At 41.9% G+C, this 6641-nt stretch overlaps 1 pseudogene; it reads left to right on the top strand.

Annotated features, from left to right (window-relative positions):
* Positions 1-4786, top strand: part of LOC142866405 (Y-box-binding protein 1 pseudogene) — a 14330-nt pseudogene extending 9544 nt beyond the window's left edge.
* Positions 4787-6641: the final 1855 nt, after the last annotated feature.

The raw sequence follows: 6641 nt of genomic DNA, 5'->3' as shown, positions 1-6641 counted from the left end.
ATTCCAGGAAAACGGGGCAGACCCTGAGGCTGAGAGACATAGACCCAGCTTGGGCTCCCTGTGGATGAATTGGGACAGGCATTCCTCTCCCTGAAGGGGATATAGTTTGAACTCTGGGACCCAGAGGTCGGACCTGAGGACCAGATCCTGTGCACCGAGGTCTCACATTGCCCGGGGCAGAGAAGGGATGTACATGAATAGCCTACTGAGGTGTGTGTGCTTTCAGGGGCAGATCAGCATCCTAGAGGGCAACCCTCCGCCCAACGGGAGACCGTGTGCCCAGCCCAGGTGGCATTGCTGCGCAGGGAACCTCCCTGCCGGCATCACAGTCCGGGGAGGCCTGGTGGCGTGTGGTCTGGCCTGCTGGCAGAGGCCCAGGAGTAGCCGCAGAGTTGGGTACTGTGGAAAGAAGCCAGGCCCGCTCCAGACTGCGGGTCTCAGATAGCCCCACCCCGACATGCAGACTCTTTGACTGAGTGGGGCCATTCCAGCCCCTCCCTGACAGCTTTTCCTGGAAGCAGAGAACAGAACTTTGACCCCTGCTAATGACATTGGTGGTGCCTGAGGGCAGGCTTACCCAACCCAGCTCCGCCCAGACTCTCTCCTAGATCAGCCCTAACTGAGGGGGAGAAAAGGACACACCTGGAAGTCCCAGGGCCCCACCCACCACCTGAGGCACTAGAGTGCCTCTCTACAGGAACAAGAGCTGATAACAGGACACAAAAACAACAGCGTAGCCTGTTCCTCCAAGCAAGCGACACCTACTGACAGGGAGGGCATCCTGCAAACCCTCTTCACGGCACCTACTGACTCATTATACAGGGAGTGGTCAAATCTCACCCAAAGACACCACATACCAGCTCAGAAACTAAACAAGGCGTGTGAATAACCAACCAAAACCTAAAGGAAAGAAACAACAATGAATCGACATGGGAAGAAATCAGCGAAGGAACTCAGGAAATATGAAGAACCAAACGGAAAACACACCCCCAAAGAGGAGCACCACCACCCTAGAAACGGACACCAACCAAAATCAGGCAACCAAAATGACAGAAGAGGAATTCTGAATGTGGATCATCACAAAATTCAACCACCTGCAAGAACAACTCAATAACCAACACACAAAAAAACACAAAAAGCCTCCAGGACCTGGAACAAAAGTTCACTAAAGAAATTGACACAATGAAGAAAAGTTTAACCAAACTCCTGGAAATGAAGAGTCAATTCAGGGAACTACAAAATACAGTGGAAAGTCTCAAGAACAGGGTAGATCAAACAGAAGAAAGAATCTCAGAGCTTGAACATAACACCTCCCAATTAAATAAATCAGTCACAGAGATAGAGCAGAGAAACAAGAGAAAAGAGCAAAGCCTACGAGAGATGTGGGATTATATGAAGAAACCTAATGTGAGGGCTATAGGGTTACCAGAAGGGGAAGAAGACAACACTCAAGGGTTGGACAAGCTATTTGAAGATATAATAGAGGAAAATTTCCCAGGCCTTGCTCAAAATCTCGATATACAAGTTCAAGAAGCTCAGAGGACCCCTGGGAGATTCAATGCAAACAGGAAGACGTCACGACATGCAGTCATCAGACTGACCAAAATATCAACTAAAGAGGCCCTACTAAGAGCTGTAAGACAAAAGAAGCAAGTAACATACAAAGGAAAGCCAATTCGCATAACACCAGACTTCTCTAAATAGACTTTACAAGCAAGGAGAGACTGGGGCCCCATTCTCACTCTTTTGAAACAAAACAATGCCCAGCCTAGAATCTTATTCCCTGCAAAACTAAGCTTTGTATATGAAGGAGAAATAAAGACATTCTCAGATAAGCAAAGTCTGAGAGAATGCACCAAGATAATACTACAAGAAGTACTCAAAATAGTGTTACGCACGGAACACCATAATAAAAACTCACGAATATAAAAACAACCAAAACCCAAAGATTAAAGGCCAGATATTACAATGGCTCAAGAGAGAAATCAAAGCAACAACATCTAACACAACAGAATGAACAGTAATCTACCTTACCTATCAGTTCTCTCAATAAATGTGAATGGCTTAAACTCTCCACTCAAGAGACATAGGCTGGCTGAATGGATAAGAAAATACAGGCCAAGTATATGCTGTCTTCAGGAAACACATCTAACCTGCAAGGATGCATATAGACTAAAAATAAAAGGGTGGAGATCAGTATTCCAAGCAAGTGGAAGCCAAAAGAAGGCTGGCGTGGTAGTTCTAATTTCAGATGATTTAGTTTTTAAACCAACAAAAGTAGTGAAAGAGAAAGAGGGTCATTATATAATGGTAAAGGGCACAGTTCAACAAGAACAGATAACAATTTTAAATATATATGCACTCAACTTAGGTACACCCAGTTTCATAAAGAAAACCTTACAGGATCTAAGCAAATGGATTAATAGCAACTCCATAATCACCAGAGATTTCAACACCCTACTGACGGCACAAGACAGATCCTCCAAACAGAAAATTAATAAAGAAATAATGGACTTAAACAAAACTCTAGAACAATTGGGTCTGACTGATATTTACAGGACATTTTACCCAAAATCCACTGAATATACATTCTTCTCATCAGCTCATGGGACATTCTCTAAGAATGACCATATCCTAGGACACAAATTAAACCTCAAGAAATTTTAAAAAATAGAAATCATACCATGTATCTTCTCAGATCACAGTGGAATAAAAGTGGAAATCAACTGTAACAGAAACTCACATTGCTACACAAAAACGTGGAAATTAAACAACCTCCTCCTAAATGATTACTTCATAAATGAAGAAATCAAGATGGAAATAAAAAAATTCTATGAAGAAAATGACAATGGAGAGACAAGTTATCAAATCCTCTGGGACATAGCTAAAGCAGTTCTGAGAGGAAAGTTTATCTCCATAAATGCCTATAACCAAAAGTCAAAAAGATCACAAATAGACAATCTAATGAAATGACTCAAAGAGCTGGAAAAAGAAGAACAGACCAGCCCCAAACCCAGCAGAAGGAGTGAAATCAACAAGATCAAATCAGAACTAAACGAAATTGAAAACAGGGAAGCTATTCAGGAGATTAATAAAACAAAAAGTTGGCTCTTTGAAAAAATAAAGAAAATTGACATGCCAATGGCTAAGCTAACGAAAAGCAGAAAAGAGAAATCTCTAATAAGCTCCATCAGGAACAAAAAAGGAGATATCACAACTGATCCCAAAGAGATACAAGATATAATTTATGAGTACTACAAAAATCTTTATTCACACAAATTGGAAAATGTGGAGGAAATGGACAAATTTCTAGAAACACACAGCCTCCCTAGGCTCAATCAGGAAGAAATAGATTCCCTGAACAGACCAATCTCAACAGCTGAAATAGAAACAGCAATTAAAAATCTCCCTAAAAAGAAAAGTCCTGGTCCAGATGGCTTCACACCCGAATTTTACCACACTTACAAAGAAGAACTAGTACCTATCTTGCAGAAACTATTCCACAACATCGAGAAGAATGGAAACCTCCCCGACACCTTTTATGAAGCCAATATTACTCTGATACCAAAACCAGGAAAGGATGCAACAAAAAAAGAAAACTACAGACCAATATCCCTAATGAATATAGATGCAAAAATTTTCAACAAAATCTTAGCTAACCGAATCCAGACGCTTATTAAAAAAATAATCCGAGTTCGATCGGTAGCGGGAGCGGAGAGCGGACCCCAGAGTGCCCTGTGCAGCCCCACCGCCGCCGCCGGCCTAGTTACCATCACACATGGGGAGGAGCCGCAGCTGCCGCAGCCGGCCCCAGTCACCATCACCGCAACTATGAGCAGCGAGGCCGAGCGGCCTTACATCAGCGGCGCCTGCCGGCGGGGACAAGAAGATCATCCCAACGAAGGTTTTGGGGACAGTAAAATGGTTCAATGTAAGAAACGGATATGGTTTCATCAACAGGAATGACACCAAGGAAGATGTATTTGTACACCAGACTGCCATAAAGAAGAATAACCCCAGGAAGTACCTTCGCAGTGTAGGAGATGGAGAGACTGTGGAGTTTGATGTTGTTGAAGGAGAAAAGGGTGCGGAGGCAGCAAATGTTACAGGCCCTGGTGGAATTCCAGTTCAAGGCAGTAAATATGCAGCAGACCGTAACCATTATAGACGCTATCCACGTTGCAGGGGTCCTCCACGCAATTACCAGCAGAATTATCAGAACAGTGAGAGTGGGGAAAAGAATGAGGGATTGGAGAGTGCTCCTGAAGGCCAGGCCCAGCAACGCCAGCCCTACTGCCGGCGAAGGTTCCCACCTTACTACATGCAGAGACCCTATGGGCGTCGACCACAGTATTCCAACCCTCCTGTACAGGGAGAAGTGATGGAGGGTGCTGACAACCAGGGTGCAGGAGAACAAGGTAGACCACCAGTAAGACAGAATATGTATCGGGGTTATAGACCACGATTCCGCAGGGGCCCTCCTCGCCAAAGACAGCCCAGAGAGGACGGCAATGAAGAGGATAAAGAGAATCAAGGAGATGAGACCCAAGGTCAGCAGCCGCCTCAACGTCGGTACCACCGCAACTTCAATTACCGACGCAGACGCCCAGAAAACCCTAAACCACAAGATGGCAAAGAGACAAAAGCAGCCGATCCACCAGCTGAGAATTCGTCCGCTCCCAAGGCTGAGCAGGGCGGGGCTGAGTAAATGCCGGCTTACCATCTCTACCATCGTCCGGTTTAGTCATCCAACAAGAAATGAATATGAAATTCCAGCAATAAGAAATGAAGAAAAGATTGGAACTGAAGACCTTAAATGCTTGCTTTTTGCCCGTTGACCAGATAACTAGAACTATCTGCATTATCTATGCAGCATGGGGTTTTTATTATTTTTACCTAAAGATGTCTTTTTTGGTAATAACAAACGTGTTTTTTAAAAAAAGCCTGGTTTTTCTCTATGCCTTTAAAGGTTTTTAAATTGTTTCATATCTGGTCAAGTTGAGATTTTTAAGAACTTCATTTTTAATTTGTAATAAAAGTTCACAAACTTGATTTTTTGAAAAAAATGCAAGCACCTGTTAATAAAGGTCTTAAATAATTAAAAAAATAATAATAATCCATCATTACCAAGTGGGCTTCATCCCAAGGATGCAGGGATGGTTCAACATACGTAAATCTATAAATGCAATTCACCATATAAACAGAAGCAAAAACAAAGACCACATGATTCTTCCAATAGATGCAGAAAAAGCTTTTGACAAAATTCAACACCCTTTCATGATACGAACACTTAAGAAAATAGGCATAGAAGGGACATACCTAAAAATGATACAAGCCATATATGACAGACCCATAGCCAACATCATACTGAATGGGGAAAAATTGAAAGCATTCCCACTTAAAACTGGAACCAGACAAGGCTGCCCACTATCTCCACTTCTATTCAACATAGTGCTGGAAGTCCTGGCTACAGCAATCAGACAGGAAAGTGGAATTAAAATATCCAAATAGGAGAAGAAGAGATCAAACTTTCACTGTTTGCTGATGATATGATATTATATTTAGAAAACCTGAAAGATTCAACCAAGAAACTCCTGGAACTGATAAATGAATTTAGTAAAGTCTCAGGATACAAAATCAACACACAGAAATCAGAGGCATTCATATATGTCAACAGCAATCAAATTGAGAACCAAATTAAAGACTCAATTCCCTTCACAATAGCAACAAAGAAATTAAAGTACCTAGGAATATACTTAACCAAGAAGGTAAAAGACCTCTACAGGGAGAGAACTATGAAACACTGAGGAAGGAAATAGCAGAGGATGTAAACAGATGGAAATCCATTCCATGCTCATGGATTGGCAGACTCAACATCATTAAAATGTCTATACTACCCAAACTGATCTACAGATTCAATGCAATACCTATTAAAATCTCATCAGCATTCTTCACAGATATAGCAAAAATAATTTTACGCTTCGTATGGAACCAAAGAAGACCCCGAATATCAAGAGCAATTCTAGGCAACAAAGACAAAATGGGAGGTATTAATATGATAGATATCAAACTATACTACAAAGCTGTAGTAATTAAAACAATCTGGTATTGGCACAAAAATAGAAATATTGACCAGTGGAACAGATCTAAGAATCCTGATATAAAACCATCCTCATATAGCCATCTAATCTTTGACAAAGCAGACAAAAACCTATGCTGGGGAAAAGAATCCCTTTTCAATAAATGGTGCTGGGAAAACTGGATAGCCACTTGTAGAAGGCTAAAGCAGGATCCACACTTTTCACCTCTCACAAAAATCAACTCACGCTGGATAACAGACTTAAACCTAAGGTATGAAACTATTAGAACTCTAGAGGAAAATGTTGGAAACACTCTCCTAGACATCGGCCTAAGCAAAGAGTTTATGAAGAAGTCCCCAAAGGCAATCACAGCAGCAACGAAAATAAATAAATGGGACATGATCAAACTAAAAAGCTTCTGCACAGCCAAAGAAACAGTCATGAAAGTAAACAGACCACCTACAGAATGGGAGAAAATTTTTGCATCCTACACATCCGATAAGGGGCTGATAACTAGAATATACTTAGAACTCGCGAAAATCAGGAAGAAAAAAATCAAAT

Source organism: Microcebus murinus, unplaced genomic scaffold, assembly GCF_040939455.1.
Source record: "Microcebus murinus isolate Inina unplaced genomic scaffold, M.murinus_Inina_mat1.0 scaf005_hap2_Mmur4.0, whole genome shotgun sequence".
NCBI lineage: Eukaryota > Metazoa > Chordata > Mammalia > Primates > Cheirogaleidae > Microcebus > Microcebus murinus.
Note: the sequence above shows the minus strand (reverse complement) of the source record. Positions and strands in the feature narration are given on the sequence as shown.